Here is a 19,187-nt window from a genome sequence, read left to right on the forward strand (position 1 = left end):
TTAGTTCTAGCTTAGACAATTGAAACACATTTTTAATAGCCAAAGAAGCTACAGGATAACAGAAAACCCAACATAAGGGAGAAAAAAATGGCCAAAACCCTGGTCAGGGTGACAGGTCCATGACTCTTCTGGGCAAACCCAAATAAGGGAGACGGGTTGGTAAACAGGGATCCCTGAAATTCCCTCCTTTTCCAGAATATCTAATGATTATTCCTCATTAAAGGAACACCCATGAAATGGGAATGCTGGGTGATCACTGGAGAAGTGGGAAAATATCGAGCAGCAGTTTCACAGAGCAGCAAGAAAAGAGCTGTTAGAATTAGCTGCAAGGACAAAGATGAGCTTGGGCTTATTAGACTCTCACAGACAGGGTGAGGGCTAAGGTGGTTGAACCTGGCTAGGTCCAACATGGCATTGGATTGCTCCCATGCCCTACCTCACACCGAATTATATGCTCATTACCACACTAAATCACATACCCATCATTGAACATGACCCAGGGCTGAGCATTTTAGTATAAAAATGGGTGGTGGCCAGGTGCAGTGGCTCATGTCTGCAATCCCAGCACTGTGGGAGGTTGAGGAGGGCAGATCACCAGAGGTCAGGGGTTTGAGATCAGCCTGGCCAACATGACGAAACCCTGTCTCTACTAAAAACATGAAAATTAGCTGCATGTGGTGGCGGGTGCCTATAATCCCAGCTACTCAGGAGACTGAGGTAGGAGAATTCCTTGAATCCGGGAGGTGGAGGTTGCTATAAGCCAAGATTGTGCCACTGCACTGCATCCTGTGAGACAGAGCAAGACTCCATCTAAAATAAAATAAAATAAAGTGTGGCACCTCAATTTGAAAAACTCCCCACCATTTTCCTAGAAGATCTCATTATTCCACCTCTAATGAAACTCCAACGCTGTTGTGCATGACTCAGTCTACCAAGTACACCTGCACTCCCACCACTCTTGAGAGTGTACTTTTGCTTTGCAGTGAAGTGTGCACTTTCATCTTGCTTTTTACTTCATTCTGAGTCGTCCCTGGATTCTTTCTCACTATGATGTTAAGAACTGGGAACTCCAAGTGGGGCTAGATTCTCTCTGGCATCTGAAGACCCACCTAATCCCTCTGGCAACAACTATGCATGTAGTAAGTTCTGCATTTACTACAGTAAAATGGATAAATGATGATCTTCCATTCTCTGAGAGAGAGTATGCTGCTATCTGGAACATGGTTCACTTTGCATAGGTTGCCAGCTCCTATACAGCCACAGATGGACTCGCTTTTCCCTGTGGTTTACAAGAGTTTACAAAGGTTTATAACATATTAGTTATAAATGATGAAAACACAACTTAAATAGCTTAGGCAAAAAGGAGAATGGGCTAAATGGATGTTGGGCTGCTTAATGGAACCCAAGGATGAAATTGGATCACTCCTAACCTCAGGAGTGAACTTCAGATATAATCCTCTCCTTCTCTGCCTTGGTTTCTTCCTTCCTTTCTCACTTTCTCCTGGATTGCATTTCTTCTGTTAGCTTCTTTGGTGCATATTGTTGGAAATGCGAGAGAGCAGTAGCTCTTTCTCAGGTTTAAATTTTCCAGGGAGCAGTCGTAGTTGGTCTGAAGTGTGGCCACAAAGGGGCATCACCTTATATTCACAGGTGTAGTGGGGGAAGGAAGAAGAGTCCTCAGAAAGGAGGTAAAGTTCCCGCTGGAGGAGGTGCTGATGGACTCAATGGGAGGAGCCCACTTCCTCGAATGCACTTTTCTTCACCACAGCAGACGCTCCATGTGAGCCCTTGGCCATGGGAGGTTGGAAGTGCCATCTTCCCAGAGGAGTAAAGTAATTCTAAGGGGCCATTGGCCAATGGCTATTTAGATATTGCCCACCACTGCTCATATTGTGTTTAATGACTGGTAGTCTGCTTGAAATGAATGAATACAGAGTCCCAGGAAGTGTAGCTGGCAAGTTTTAGGTGCTGCTAGAAGGTGAGAAAATGTCTCCAGATAAAAACTCAAAAGTGTAATTTGTAAAAAATAAGAAGATGCATAATATTGGAAGTTTTTTTTCTTGTGTTTATGTAAAGCCATCAGAATTTAAGATATCAAAATGATTTTGGATGATAAAGCCACTGTTTGAGTGTGGCAAGTGGCCAGATGCACACAATGGGAACTGTGCTTTCGATGAAAGAGAAACTTACCTTTTGTCCCATATTCATCAGTGCATTCATTCATTTTGAAAATTTGTATTGAGTGCCCACCATGGTAGGCATTCACATGGTGAATAAGAGAATCCTAGCCTCTGTCTTCTAGTTTTTAATCAAGTGGGGATTAGAGACATTAAAAGACAGAGGCACAGGTGTGAACAGGAAAGTACAGGGAGCCTGGGCACCTCTAACATGAACAGGCTGAGGGGTGTAAGGCCACTTTGACAAGATGGTCTTTAACTTGGAGGTTGAAGTTGGGAGTAGGTGTGCAGCAGACAGAGCAGGGAGGAAGGGAGGAGGGCTCAAGGAAGTGGGAAGAGTTTGTTCCAGCTCAGAGAGAAGAGCCCCTTTGAGAGCTGAAAGAAGTTTAGCTTTCTGGCAGTGGACAGAGGAAATGAGAGTGGTCTGGTGAGGCTGTGGCTGGCAGAACAGTTCACAAGAGCCCTGCAAATCCTTGCTAAGGATTCTGCTTTATCCTAAAGGCACTGGGAAGCTATTGACGGATACTGTGCTGTTTTGATACTATGAATATTAAGAAACTAACATCTTAGTTTTCTATGGCTGTCCTAGTACATTACCATATACTTTGTGGCTTAAAACAGCATACTTCTAGAGTTTCTAAGTCCAACCCGTGTCTCAGTGGGCTGAGATCAAGGTGTTGTCAGAGCTACATTCTTTCAGGAAGTTCTACAGGAGGATACTTTTTTCTTGCCTTTTGCAGCTTTTGGTGGCTGCTTGAAAGATTTACCTTGTGCCCCCTTTACATGAGGACGTGAACATCTTTGGGGGCTATCTTCTTCAAGCTATAGATACTAATCAAGAAGATGACACAATCAGATTCATGTCTACTCCATGCGGATGAGAGCTACAGCTCCTTTGCTCACCACTATATACTATACTTGGCATGGTGCCCTAGCTTGTGACACATACTTCATAAGTATTTATTGAATGAACGAGGACAAGAATATTTAAGTACTTTTGGCTGCAGGGGGAAGAATGAGTAATTCAGGGACAAGAATGGATGCAGAAGGGCCAGTTAGTAGGTTATTGTCCAGAAGAGGAATCAGAGTTGCCTGGATGAGGTAATAATCAGTGTGTGGATTTGAGAACACAGGAGACAGAATCAATGAGATTTGTAGGTGATCAGATATGGGGCAGTGGGTGCCCTGATGTTTAGCTAGAGTAAAAAAGGTGATAATGTCTCTAACTGAACCAGGAAACTTGAAGGAAGAGCAGGTCTGGAGTGAGATGATGAGCATAGATTTGGATGGGCTGAGGTTGAAGTGCCCAAGGTTGAGCTCCCCAAGTGTCAGCTCCTCACAGGCAGTGGCATGTGAGTTGCAGGCCCAGGGGAAAGGTTGAGGGTGGAATTGAAGGGCTGGAAGTCATCCCTGCACCTCAGCAGTCGTTCACGGAAGACACAGGTAGACATTGTCATGGAGAGGAAAAGTGTAATTGGGAAGGGTGAGTGAGCCCAGATTTTGCAAAACTGAATCGCAGTTTTACAAAATCTGTTTCTCATGTCAATATCACTGATACATGTGCTGAACTGAAACTTAGGCTTGAAGAAGGATCACTGTTTTTGCCATTGTGTGTGTGTGTGTGTCTGTGTGTGTGTTTGTTTGTTTTTCTTTTTGAGACGGAGTCTCACCTTGTCACCAGGCTGGAGTGAGTGCAGTGGCACAATCTTGGCTCACTGCAACCCCTGCTTTCCAGGTTCAAGCAATTCTCCTGCTTCAACCTCCCAAGTAGCTGGGACTACAGACACGCACCGCCACACCCAGCTAATTTTTGTATTTTTAGTAGAGATGGGGTTTCATCATGTTGGCCAGGATGGCCTCAATCTCTTGACCTCATGATCCACCTGCCTTGGCCTCCCAAAGTGCTGGGATTGCAGGTGAGAGCCATCATGCCTGGCTACCACTGTGTTGTTTTTATAGATCTTTCTTATTAGAATGAACCCTGGGGGTTAGGATGAAACAAAAAATATCACGTTTTTAGAAAATCCATTTAGAGATTGCTTGCATTTAAGTTCTTTGTATGAGATTTGGAATTTTGATACAATTAGGTGGATCCAATAGATAAACATTTATCCAGTTTAAGTGGGGAGTGTTGTAGGTGTCCCCCAAACACTGTAATGTTTAAACAGGCACCCCTGGGGGAGGGAGGAAACTGGGGACGGTATCCATCTAAACTTTCTTTGTTTGTTTCCTTGTTTACCTGCTTTTGAGCCAGAAGCTAGGGTCCCAGCCTGACTATCCTGAGGCCCATTGAGAGTACTGAGCCTTAGAGAGGCAGTTATGAAGGATGGAAAGCACCAGGGAATTGCCAGAACCTAGTGACTTCACCTGGGAAAGGGAGGGAAGCCCAGTTAACAAATCTAAATGGGACAAAAGAAGAGAGGGCTTTCAGGGTACTGAAATACAGTACCTGAAATAAAATACAACCTCCTCTGGCAGGGCTCACAGATGACTGAGGAAGCAGCGAATCACAGCAGCTATACTTAAGAGCATAGATGAAGTGGCCAGGCACAGTAGCTCAGGCCTGTAATCCCAGCAATTTGGGGGGCCAAGGAGGGTAGATCACCTGAGGTCAGGAGTTCAAGACCAGCCTGGCCAACATGACAAAACCTGGCCTCTACTAAAAATACAAAAAAATTAGCTGGGCGTGGTGGTGCATGGACGTAATCCCAGCTACTCGAGGGGGCTGAGACAGGAGAATCCCTTGAACCCAGGAGGTGGAGGTTGCAGCGAGCCAAGATCGCGCCATTGCACTCAGCCTCCTGAGTAAGCGGGATTACAGGTGCCTGCCACCACACACAGCTAAGTTTTTGTATTTTTAGTAGACAAGGAGTTTCACCATGTTGACCAGGTTGGTCTTGAACTTCTGACCTCAAGTCATCCATGCAACGTGTTGAGATTACAGGTGTGAGCCACTGCACCTGGCCCAAACATTTTTTTTTAACCTAAAGACAAATTGTTCAGCTCAGGATAATGGTGTTGGGCACAAGATGTTCATACTGTTTATAAAAAACAATTTATGTGTATAACACGTGGTGTGGCCTGGTAATAACACAGGAAATCAAAGTTATATGATGAATATCATCATCTTTCAACTATGCTTGCCATCAATATATGTCATATATGTGTCTTGAAAGTTAAAACTTGAGACCCTGTGATTGTGAGGTCAAGATCAAATGACCCTTCTGTGATAGCTCTTAGTGTATTCTATTCATTATTTAAAAGCCAAATAAAGTATTCTTTCCCTCACTTTAACATAATCAAATGCCAGGAAATGAGCCCTACTGGGTGCTCAGGGCACAAAGATAAATAAAATACAACCTCCTCTGGCAGGGCTCACAGATGACTGAGGAAGCAGTACATCACAGCAGCTAACTCTGATTTGGGATGATCTTCCTTGCTTTTGCTACCTTTCCGTGAGTCTGCTGACTCAAAGCTTATTTCGTCTCCTTTTCTTCTCCTTGCTCTTAAATTCTCTATGACTTTTTGAACAAAGCTCATGGAGCTTGTAATTGCTCTCTGTTTTTATGAGGAAATAAATGAAACATTATAAGTATTTATACGTTATAAAACATTAAATATAATTATAAACAATTTTAATACAAAATAATGAGAAAATGCCTTACCGTTTGTTGCAGGCTGTACAGCACATGGCCTTGTGCCTTGCATACTCGACAGAAACTGTCGTGCTGATGGCTGCTTTCTGATGTTATGGTTCCTCTTTGACTCCTACATGGCAATGGTTTAAAGTGACATGTGCAAAAACTGCTACCTGTTCTTCAGAGTTGTCTTCCTTTTCTTCCTTTTGGTAATAGAAACACCGTCCTTCAGGGGCAATGGCTGCTCAGAGAGAGACTACTTTTCCCAGCCTCCTTTGCAGCTAGGTATGGTGGTCAGAGTCAATTCAGGACAAGGAGATATGAGAAAAAGCCATTCCTGCAGCTTCTGTGTTGTACCCTAAAACAGAAGCTTCTGGTTAGCTGGTTATTGCTCTTATTATCTCTGCTTTTGGCACTCTAGAAGAAAAAGTTTTACCTCTCTCTGACCTCCAGAGAAGAAGTGCATACATATATATTACGATATCTCTTATCTCCCTCTGTTGTAAGAGACTTCTTTATCTGCCAGGCTTCCTGTGGGGCTCATTGATGTCTTACTCGTGTTTGCCTCTCTAGTCCTGAGTATACTTGGCACATTAGAGTGTCCTATAATGTTTATGAATGAATCAAGGAATATCCTGGTACTGCATCAAGTTGATTGGGATCATCTTTCAAAATATTGTGAGAATCATAAGTAAGTATCTTACCTTGGCTGGCATGGTGGCTCATTCCTGTAATCTCAGCACTTTGGGAGGAGGCCAAGGTGGGAGGATCATGTGAGCCCAGGAGTTGGAGGCTGCAATGAGTGATGATTGTGCCACTGCACTCTAGCCTGGGAAAAAAAAAGCATATTTTATCTATTTTTGCTAGTAACTCAAAATCATTGATAGCAATTGATTGTATTTCAATAATTAGCCCTTTCCCACATCATATGCATTGAAGAATGAATCTATGAGTTTATGTTTCCACCATCCATTAAACATCCAAATGTCTAGACAGCAGTGACAACCTTTTATACTGAGCAACTATTCATTAGTGTGTAACCATATTCTTCTGCCAATATTAAATGCTCATTTTACATAATTTGGAAGGTACTTTATAGGAAACTCAGCTTTCCTATGAACAGGTGGATCAGATATGTTCCCTCAAACAAAGATCATTAGTTTGTGACTGGGAAGAAGATGTCATATTTTAAAGGGAGGCTCTGTTCATGAAATTACCGTCAGAATAAAGTAACATTTTGGAGCATCTCTGGGTGATGTAACCGAAATGAACCACGCTGGACACTGCTAGGAGCCATCGATGCCATCTTCCAGTTTTTGAGCTACTGCAATTTCCCCTGATTTGGGAACCTCGGGCTAATTTTGCTTGGGCTCTGAGCACCGTCTTGGGACAGCCTCCATCAATTGCTATTTATGTGGCAGGAGCGTAAACAGAAAGGCCCCTTCTCTCCCCTGAGGCAGGGTGGGAAGAAGGAACAGGGCTCTTGTGCTTAAGTGTCACTGTGCAGCAATCGCTAATCGCGGGGGAAATAACGTGTTCTTTTCCTTCCCCCTCATTGCTTTTATATAAACAGCCAAACATAGTGAATCAACTTTTCAAACAAACTTGTAAAGTCAGAAAATACAACGACCTTTAACGGTTGGTAGCATGAATTATCGGGGCCTACAAAGAGGTTTTTAACTATTGAAACATGTTGGCGACAGGACAAATGAATTTTTTTCCTTTTCCAACCCGTTAAAAATAGCTTTTTATAAACTCTTAACTCCCTCTGATGGTGAGCTTACCATTAATCACCTTTATGACATCTTATATTTAGGCCACGGATAAATCCATGGGTCCTAATCAACCACTTTCCTGAGGAAATTGGCCAAATCCCGACTGGAGGCAGGGGATGAATCACAACCACCCTGCTATTCAGACAAATCTCTTTTCAAGTGCCCTTAAAGCTTTTTTTTTTTTCTCATTTTTTTTTTCATACACTGGCGAAGACAGCCACACAGGAAACAATAATAGTTTAATCTCTTGAAAAATTTCCTTCCTGCATTGCATTGCTTTCAGACAGGTAGTCAGAGCCAGCCAAGGAAAATTAGCAGCAGCTCCTGCCAAGAGCAGGCTGCTACTTGAGCTCCTTCATTTCACCAACATCCTCCTCCCCGGCCCCAGCCAGGAGCCTATTCATGCTCCCTGGGATGCTCCCGTCTCCATGGGCCCCCGATGGGTGTTCTTCTGTTCACAGTGACCTTGTTGACATTGGAAAAGAGAGAACAACAAGTCAAAGAGCTGCTTGGTGACTCACTGCATGGCTAGACATTTTTAAAGCCTCTCCTTCCTTCTCCTCCTGGAGTTCTCTGGAACTTCCAGTAGGGAGGACAATGTGTTATCTGGAGAAACACATCTGGCTCTCAGAAAAATGCAGTTCCTCGCAGCTGGAGCCATCGTAAAGCTGTGTGTCTCCTTTGCTCATGGAATGCTCCCATCTGAGCGGTGAGCAATGCAGCCTAGTTGCAAGACCCCTGGGAGTATTTTCATTTCAACAAGGCTCTAAAGAATCAGCTGTTTCTGAGATCTGTGAGATACACAGGATCCACTTGCTGTGAGTCCACTGGCTTTACCCTTGGCAGGTAGTACAGGATACCAGCCTTTAAGGATGCTCAGCAATTCACTGCAGATTTTGTGAGAACCATCATAGACATTATTCCTTAGAGATAGGCTACATTTTCCATGAAGACCTCAAGCTGCCTCAAAGAAGTTTCTTCTAACAGCAAATTTACTCAACTGTGGACAAAAAGAGTCTCAGCTTCCCCGCAGGCCACTGACCACAGGCTCGGCTTCCTGGACTGCCCATACCCATCTGTCCTCTTGACCCCATGGCTACTGTCTTCTCTATCCACCAACCACATGCAGGTTTCTGCTGTAACACACAAGCCAACGCTTCAGCTCAGACTTCTGGCTTCTCTTCCAACAGTGTTTTTGTTCCTTCCCTTAGTTTTGTAATTTCGTGAACAACTTGCAAGGCTCAGACAAAGTTGCATTTCCAGCTCCTGTGTATTTCTCCCTTCCCATGTGTGTGGCATGGATAAACAAAAAGTAATCCGTTTTATGGAGACTAGGATGAGGAGGGTGGGGGAAGACTCACGGGCCGAACTTCTGATTGGCATACACACAAAAAGAACAAAATTAGTTATTGTAAAAATAGCCCCTCAAAGCCACCCACGATGTCTGGGAATTCTCTGGAATTGTTCCCATGCATTTTCAGGCCAAGCAGAAAGTAGATGAAATAGTGCGTGTTTTCATCTCCTTTCCCCTCTATTATCAAAGATAACTGAAAAGTAAGCTCTGTAGTAGTTTCCTTAGACAAGTGCCTTAGTTAGCCAGGAATATTTTTACAGCAGTTCAAGTAAGAACATCAGCAATCCATATTCATATAGGAGCCAAGGAGAAGCCCATCTTGTTGTGAAGGAATAGCAAAGGCCTTGAAGATGTTCATCATGGTGTTATTTATCATGTCAACAAATTATTAATGACTTATTTCCAGCAATAAGGAAGTGCTAAAATCATTGTCTAACACCTATATAATGGACACCTTTCACAGCTGTGAAAAATCACGTTTTCTTTTTTAAAAATTTTTATTTTAGGTTTAGGGGCACATGTGAAGGTTTATTACATGGATAAACATGTGTCATGGGAGTTTGTTATATACATTATAATGTCACCCAGGTATTAAGCTCACTATCCAATAGTTATCTTTTCTTCTCCTCTTCCTTCTTCCGCCCTCCCCCTCAAGTAGACCCTAGTGTCTGTTGTTTCCTTTTTTGTGTTCATAAGTTCTCATCATTTAACTCCCACTTATAAGTTCTCATGATTTAACTCCCACTTATAAGTGAGAACATACAGCATTTGCTTTTCTGTTCCTGCACTGCTTTGCTAAGGATAATAGCCTCCAGCTGCATCCAGCTCCATCCTGCAAAAGACACGATCTTATTCCTTTTTTATGGCTACATAATATTCCATGGTGGATATGCACCACATTTTCTTTATTCAGTCTGTTATTGATGGGCATTTAGGTTGATTACATAAGTTTGCTATTGTGAACAGTGCCACAGTGAACATTGGCATGCATGTGTCTTTATGGTAGAATGCCTTATATTCCTCTGGGTGTATACCCAGTAATGGGATTGCTGGGTTGAATGGTAGTTCCACTTTGAAGAATTACCATACTCTTTACCACAATGATTGAACTAATTTAAACTATCACCAGCAGAGTATAAAGGTTCCCTTTTCTCCACAATCTCACTAGGATCTGTTATTTTTTTGAGAAGTCGCACTAAAAAAAAAAAAAAACAAAACTAAATTAATAGCAGATACTCTTACACTAAGTGAAAGAAAAGTAGGATGTATTATTTATATTATTTTCCAATTTAAATCTATTTATTGTAGAAAAAAATGATTTCTGGTTAATCAAATTGTGAGTGATTTGAATTTCATTTTTACAACTTTTTGTATTAATAATTTCTAAAATGTTTTTAATGCAGGATTTTTTAAAGTAATCATACAGGAATTATTTCTGACTGTATCACTACAATCAATTTTACTTTTTTAGAGCCTTGAATTCCTCTTGAATTGTCTTCTTTTCTTATAACTTTGCCCACGGAAGTCTATGTAATTTTTTTTTTTTTTTTAAGCTGGAGTCTCACTCTGTCACCCAGGCTGGAGAGCAGTGGTGTGATCTCAGCTTACTGCAACCTCTGCCTCCCAGGTTCAAGTGATTCTTGGGCCTCAGCCTCTGGAGTAGCTGGGGATTACAAGTGTGTGCCACTATGCCCAGCTAATTTCTGTATTTTTAGGGAGCAGGGGGGTTTCACCATATTGGCCAGGATGGTCTCCAGCTCCTGACTTCAAGTGGTCTGTCTGCCTCGGCCTCCCAAAGTGCTGAGATTACAGGCATGAGCCCATACCGTAATTTTTTTTTTTTCTGACTTTTTCAAATTCACTCTCTTGCCTGGCTGTAAAACTCCAAGGTGATGCAGACGCTTTCATCTGTATTTCTGCCACTTCTGCTACCCCAGAGATGGTTTATCTTGGTTAATCAGAACTTCATCCTGGGTAGCATTTCTCATGGTCTCCTCTACATTCCGAGAGGGGTACTCCTCCACAGAGTTATCACCGAGGAGTGAAGAATGCATCAGACAGTCTGCAGGTGAAAGTTCGCCTGTTCCTTGCCTCTTGTGTGGCTTCTGAGTTACATCAGGCCAGACTCTTCCTTCCACACATTCCCCCGGCCTTTGGTCTATCCACATATGTCCCCCGTGACATCTCGGCAAACCCTCCGCTAATTATTTCTTTCTTGTCTTCTACTCTGCTTACACCTGAGGCTGGCTGTTTCCTCTTACATGCACCAAATCTTATTCCTGTACTCGAGACATTAAAGTCCAGTCCTCTGTTCTTCCTGCACGTCTGTCATCACGTTGACCATCTTGTAGGGGAAGCCTTAGTCTGACTCCCTCCTCAAGGGCAGAGATCACATCCAATTTAGCTCTCCAATCCCAATGTGTAACATGGCACTCATTTGATTTTATCAATATTTTATATTTGTACATATTTATGGGTGCATGTGAAATTTTATGACATGCATAGAACGTGAAATGATCAAGTCAGGGTTTTCAGTATATTCATCACCCAAATATTTCTCATTTCTGTGTGTTGGGAACATTTTAAATTCTCTCTTCTAGTTATTTTGAAACATACAATATATTGTTGTTAACTGTAGTCACCCTACTCTGCTATGGAACACGAGCACGTATTCCTTCTGTCTAACTGTATGTTTGTACCCATTAACCTGCCCCTCTTAATCCCCCCCACCTCCCACCCACAGACCCTTCCTAGTCTCTGGTATCTATCATTCCCTTCTCTACCTCCGTGTGCTCAACTTTTCTTAGCTCCCACGTATGAGAAAGGACATGCAATATTCGTCTTTCTGTTCCTGGATTATTTCACTTGACATAATGACTTCCAGTTTCATCCATGTTACTGCATTACTGCAAGTGACAGGATTTTATTCTTTTTCATGGCCAAATAGTATTCCACTTTGTATGTATACCACCGTTTCTTCATCCATTCATCCATTGCTGGGCACTTAGGCTGATTCCATGTCTTTGCTATTGTAAATAGCGTGCATTAAACTTGGAAACACCACGCGTCATTTTGGTAGGCACTCAGCACAGTGACGTGAGCTGGATACTGTCAGCTGTAGTTTCTAGTTCCTAAACTGCAGGATTAGTTTATTTTAAAGGTGGTTAGTCCTGATGTGGCTCCTGTTACATCAACTTTCAGTGGTCTCATTCAGCTCCTTGTACTAAAAATCTCATCTCTTCTTTATTTGTTGCCTATTCCAGATGCATTGGTTTCTAGCTGCTCCTATTTATTTTCTCTAATTCTCTCAGGTCACACTTACCTAATGATTTTCATACAGAATGAAGAAAATGCCTAATGGATTTGCTTGTATAGTTTTGTTTGGGAGGTTTTATTCTTTCTCAATTTGTATTTGAAAGCTTCCGGAAGGAGGAAGGGTAGAGACGAGGTAGGTAGAAAAAGAGACAGAGAAAGGCATAGGGAGAGGGAGGGAAGGAAAGGAAGGAGAGGGACTTTATGTACCCTGAGAACGATGAGAAGCCTTATCTAATTGTGCTCGCAGATGGGTTTTGACACCAGGTAGGGATAAGGATATCAAGAAACAGAATGGTCAAGGAAGAAGTTATGTTGACTCAAAAGTAATTTTTAAGAAACATTGAATTAATGATGCTACATCATTGATGTGTTTGGATAGTAGCATTACTAGACACGTCTCCTGAAACAATAAAAATAGGCCAAGTTGAGATCTTTTGAGAGGTTATTTATTTATTTATGAGACAGAGTCTCACTCTTGTTGCCCAGGTTGGAGTGCAATGGCGTGATCTCAGCTTCCTGCAACCTCTACCTCCCGGGCTCAAGAATACTCCCTGCCTCAGCCTCTCGAGTAGCTGGGGTTATAGGCACCCACCATCACCACCACACCTGGCTAATTTTTGTATTTTTAGTAGAGACCGGGGTTCACCAAGTTGGCCAGGCTGGTCTCGAACTCCTGACCTCAGATGGTCGGCCCACCTCGGCCTCTCAAAGTGCTGGGATTACAGGTATGAGCCACCATGCCCGGCCGAGAGGTATTTTAAAGGCAACAAGAGGGTTTGTCTTCTGGACACATGAGAGTTTGAATGTCCTGGATCTGACGTTTGATAAGATATTTCTTCACTATCCATAACTGGAAAGGAAATTCTGATGGAGGAATCAAATACAATTCAGAACAAACAGGACATAATTGAATGGCAAGGAGGGAGGTAGTCAGCCATCGACAAGTGTCTGTCCTAGTGCCAGCACTCTTCCTGGAGGCTTATAGCTGTAGTCAGATGAGCCGTGCTATGCCTGACTTAACTTCATGAAAGTTTTGTGACTTAACAAACAAATAAGGTGTGGTGGGAACAAGAGTGAGGCTCAGGCTGGCTGAGCCATGCCTAAGCACTCAGGAACCGCATCATCTGAAACAATGCCTTGCCCAGGTCACAGCCACATCAGGTATCAGTACTTGTCTTATTTCCGGCCAAAGCCCAGGTGAGTCAGGGAAAGTTCACATACCTCTGGCCTTTACTCCACCCGACTCCTGAGTTTAGTTGTGGAGGAAGACTCTGGCCTGGAAGACTCAGAGGACTGATTGTTCTTTAAAACACGAGAAGTCACAATCCACTTTGTGTGAATGCTGGCTCTCTGCATGGGGAGGGAGGGAAGCTGGCATCCATACTGGAGAGGTGGTCAGGGGCTAGTTCTTCTCTTGCTCTCTATCCTCTGTCCCTACCTGACCATGCTTCTAAGATTGCTTTGAGAGCAAGCCACGTGTTCATCAAGCTGTTTATTTTTCGCTTGATGACACAGGAGACCATAATTCAGGCCTCCTTATTCTCTGACAACTGAACATGGTCCAAGGAGAACTCCAAAGACCAGAAGATGATGGCGCCTCTAGGAGGGAGGGCCTGGGGTTTCTGAATCACCTTGTGGAAGGCTGCTGCTGGGTATCTCATCCGACTGTGGTACGAGTGGGGCATAAATCTTCACTAGGCGACACTGCTGAGACGTGGGGTTGTTTGCCACAGTGGTTAGACTATCTGACCAATACAAGGCAGCTGCAAAATCTGACTTTCCAGTGGCCAAAATACCTGTCTTATTTTGTGCCTCAGCCTTCTTGTCTGTAAAATGGGATACAACCATACTTACATCATAGGGATGTGGCGAGGTAAAGTACGTGAAGTCGGACCTGATACTCAGTAAACAGTTAGCCACTGCCCCCTCACTGTTGCTATGAGACTATTACTATGCCTACATCGATAGTCTCTGCTAAGCGGCCTTTCTATTATAGCTGTGGGACATTCTTCTGAAACAAGGAAGCCCATGAGATAAGTAGTTGCTCATTTTCCATGAAAGCCTACCATAGGTCTCCTGCTTCCCAGAGAGGGGAAGATAGGCTTCTTGATCAGAAGCTCTGTGAAACATGAGCCAAGCCAGCCAAACAGGTCTCAGATCATGCCACCCAGGGATTAGGCACATGGAAATGGCACATTTTTTATTGTGCTGGAAGCCAAACGCCACCTGATGATGCACAACGGATTGAGAGGGGAGAAATCATTTTGGGTTATGAGAACATGGTTGAAGATTTTATGGAGAAAATCGATTAGTTGCTTAGTCTATCCAGTTCATTTGACAGGGGTGAAAAGAACACATGCCGAACATGGACCTAGAAATTTAATAGCAACCACAGAGTCAGACTTTTCAATAGGGGTTTGCTTTATGAAACTTAGATAATGGGCTTGTAAACAAAGACAATACTGTATCTAGAGTGACATCCCAGCCAGTCAACTGGGATCATTTGAATTGTTCCGACTGGCTAACAGATGAAGACTGAAGTCTGGCTCCTAGGATGGTACCGTTGAGAAGTTGAGTGTGGTAATTAAGAATGTGGGCTTTGAGGTCAAATTTCCTGGGTTCAAATTCAGTGGCTTACCAGTTGCGGGACCTTGGGCAAGTTACTTATTCTGTTTGGGCTTTGATTTCTTCATTTGTTTTATAAATTGGAAATAAGCATATACTTCTCTTACAAGGTTGTTATGAGGATTAAACGAGCTAAGACATTTCAGTGGTTTAGAATAGAATGATATTGTGCAAGCAAATTAAATCTTGGGACCCCAAACTCATTGAGCCAAAGGGAAAAGTCAAGTTGAGAATGGGGCACGCAAATCTGCCTCCCTCTTTTTGGTTCCTAAATAAGATGACTACAAGATGAAGAGCTACATGCCTTCCCCATATTTCGCCCACAAGGAAATTCCTAGTGAGCTGCAAGATCTTCACTCTAAGGTGTTTCCGTTAAAATTAAATGAGTTAACATATATAGATATGTAAATTTTTTATTGTTGTTGTTTTGAAATGGGGTCTTGCTCTGTCACCAGCCTGGAGTGCAGTGGTACGATCTCAGCTCATTGCAACCTCTGCCTTCTGAGTTCAAGTGATTCTCCTGCCTTAGCCTCCTGAGTAGCTGAGACTACAGGTGTGCACCACAATGCCTGGCTAATTTTTGTATTTGCAGTAAAGACAGGGTTTCACGATGTTAAAACATTTTTGTATTTGTAGTAAAGGCAGGGTTGGCTAGGATGGTCTCAGTCTCTTGACCTTGTGATCCACCTGCCTTGGCCTCCCAAAGTGCTGGGATTACAAGCGTAAGCCACTGTGCCTGGCCAGTCTTCCTTTCTTGCTCTTAGTAACAGGAGCAAACAAACTTGATCTATTTATGATATTTAATGGTATAATTAAAAAATAAAATGTTCATCTCTTAAAAATGGTTTACTTTTTTGGGGTGCTGTTTAGAAGTGTTTAATTTTTCTAAGTTATCTAATGCTTCCATTCTGGTGCTTCTGTTGCTGTAAACTTCTCAAGGACGAGTGTTCTCTTCCTTCCTCAAGTTTAATGTGAAAAAATGTGCAGGCACCAGCAAAATGGAATTATAGGGAAATCTTTTGGTGTACAGATGGGAAAGCATACCCTTTAGGAATTCAGATTGAATCTGGACTATCCCAGGTTTGAGTTTTCTCAGACAAATTCTATTTTTACACAGGAAAAATTCTATCAGCTGTTGTAAGTGCCTCTCAAATTTAGGGTACAGCAAAGAAATTACAGTTGATCCTTGAACAATGTGGTGGTTAGGGGTGCTGACATCCCCGCCCCTGCAATGCAGTTGAAAATCCATGTGTGACTTAACCAATAGCCTGTTCCTCAGAAACTTCACCAATAGCCTACTGTGGGCCAGAAGCCTTGCTGATAACACAGACAGTCAATTACCACATATTTTGTATGTTGTATATATTATATACTGCATTCTCACAATAAAGCTAGAGAAAAGAAAATGTTATTAAGCAAAAGGTGGAGGAAACATATTACTATTCATGGAGTGGAAGTGATCATCATAAAGGCCTTCATCTTCATCATCTTCATGTGGGGTAATCTGATAAGGAGGAGGAAGGGGAGGGGTTGGCCTTGGTGTCTCAAGGGGGCAGAGGAAGCAGAGATGGGGAAGATGGAAAGGGAACCAGGAGAGGAGGCACATTCATTGTAACTTTTACTGAAAAATAGTCTATGTATCCCTGAACCTGCATAGTTCACATCCATGTTGCACAAGAGTCAACTGTACTGGAGAGAAAACACGTAAAATCTCTTCCAATGGCTTGAGCAAAGAAATAGGAAACAATATGAAGGTTTGAGGTGCCTCTGTTTGTTGGTAATAGCTTATTTGGCTGTTTCTTCCACTCTCTATAACAGAATTTAGGTGGGACCAGAGACTTTTTAGACTCAGCTTGCTACATGTGTTTATGAATTCCATAAACAGAAAGGGATGCGTGCCTGTGTGGCAGAGGAGGGGAAAAGGAGGTAGAGAGGAGTGGCAGTCATTCGCAGGACCACTTCTCTGACTGCTAAGAACGTAGGAAATACTGCTCGTAATTGTTACTATGCAAAATGAAATATACTTCAGTTAGCAATTAGTAATTTACCACACGTTGGCTTCCACACATTGGCTTTCTTCAGAAGCCGACATGTGGTAAATTGGACTGAGGTAGCTGAGGAGAGCAGGCTCTGGAAAATACGGTGAGTGTATGGAGGGGAGACGGAGGAGGGTGAAGGGAAGGGTGCCTTTACAACCGTTCAAAGTCTACATGTTTCTTGAATCCATTATCAGTTAATCATTTATAAAAAGAATAGAACTATAATAGGCCCGAAAAAATGGGCTGTGTGGGGAGGATGCTAGCTTCTTCCTCAGAAGGTGTAGAGTCATCTTTAGTCCCAGCTACTTGGGAAGCTTAAGTGGAATGACCACTTGGGCCTACTGTTCAAGTCCAGCCTTGGAAACATAGAGAGACCCTGTCTCTACAAGAAAAAAACAAAAATAAATTTGGGATGTGTGGAGTTCATGGTTACCTGCTCTAGCAAAGAATATGTTTCCAAGAATAAGAAAAAGAAAAACAGGGAAACTGGTATTTGAATCTTGGATCAAGTTGCAGGTGGTCTGAAAAGCAAGGAATATTCTAGAACCTCAACTCTAAGGGAGTGGAGAGTAAAAATGAAATCCAAGTTGAGGTGAAGACAGAATCTTTTACCACTGACTCGTCAGTGGCTGTGGGCAAGGAGAAGGGTAGGGTGGGGCAGGGAAGGCTGTAGGATAGCGTTTCTGGTCTCTCTGAAAAACGCTGAGGTTTTCCAGTTCTCGAGCTGCAGAAATTAGTCCTCTGTGATATAATGTGGATGAATTGATGACTTTCAGTGCACAAACTCATTTTATTAGGAAGGAATGGCAGCATTTATGTAATCCATCTACGTGGCCATTTTGTATGCATAGGATGGCTCAACTCATGGGCAATGCAGACTTTTGATATTAGCTTTAGGAAATGGCCATAAAGGAGAAGAGGGTCTTGTAAGACCTCTCATGTCCATTTCTAGGGCTCACAGTCTGGTTTGGTGTGGAAACACCTAAGTATGGTCTTTTTGCAGCTTCATAACAAACAACTCTTAGCAGCTCCAACCTCTTGTGGAAATTAAGCTTAAAACACTGAATAAGTTAAGCAAGTGAGATGCAACCATAGTCATCAAACCATTTTTCCTGGGTAACTTTTATAAATTAATCTGATTATTTTATAGACTGACTTCATAAGGGATCAGGAGCTGGAATACAGGATCACATTATTCATGATGTGTAATGCAATTGAGATTAAAGATTAAATTTTAGTCTTAGTAAACATTGAAGACGTAGTTAGATACCATATAACCAGTCGTGTTTAGTGATCCCCAGCATTCTTTTCAGTCTTTCAGTATGTATGTGAGAGGGAACTGTGAGCTAAAGATAAATAAAACCTCACTTGTCACATGACAGCTAACAGCATCCAGCCATTTCCAGAATGGCAACTTTTGTCTCTCAATTTTTATAATTCATGAAAGAGGAGAGGTGTGGCTCCTTCAAAGCAGGTGAAGTGGATCCTTATCAGCCCATCAATTCCTTTTCCTGCTGTGACTCACAGATTGATGGCAACAGTGAAACTTCTGTAGTTTCATAAAATATAGTTTGTTGTTTACATAATCATGTGGGTTGTTTTTTGACCATTTTTGTTAGAATTTTTGTGGAACAAATAATGCCCATAGCAAATAAAAGTTAATTTACAGGTTTATCTGGTTGATCAATGTATAAGGATCAATTACACACATACGTATATTAGATTTAACTCTACAAAATGAACACATTTAGGTAAAAAACAGCCAGATAGTTTCATAAGACACCAATGAAAACACACACATGCAAACATATTGCATTTCTACTTATCAAAAAATAATAATGGAATGTCATGCAATTATAGTAAGATAAATTGCAAATAATAACTTTTATATTAAAACACTCAACAAACTAATCTGTAGAGTAGTCAAGTGGAGGAAAGTCATTTTTCTTCTGTATGCAGGTCATGTGTTTTGTTCTATGACGGAATTTGGGGTGTAGGTTGCTATGGACCAAATCGTGTTCTTCAGAATTCCTGTGTTGAAGCTGTGAATTCCTGTGTTTGGATATAGGGCTTTTAGGAGGTAATTAAGGTTTAATGTGGTCATCAGGGTGGGGTCCTACTCTGATAGGATTGGTGGCCTTCTAAGAAGAGAAAGAATATTACTCAGCCATAAAACAGAATGAATTAATGGCATTCGCAGCAAGCTGGATGAGATCAGAGACTAAAAGTGAAGTAACTCAGGAGCAGAAAACCAAACATTGTAT

This window comes from Sapajus apella, unplaced genomic scaffold (genome assembly GCF_009761245.1).
Source record: "Sapajus apella isolate SASKATOON/1434 unplaced genomic scaffold, GSC_monkey_1.0 scaffold8, whole genome shotgun sequence".
NCBI classification, from domain to species: Eukaryota; Metazoa; Chordata; class Mammalia; order Primates; family Cebidae; genus Sapajus; species Sapajus apella.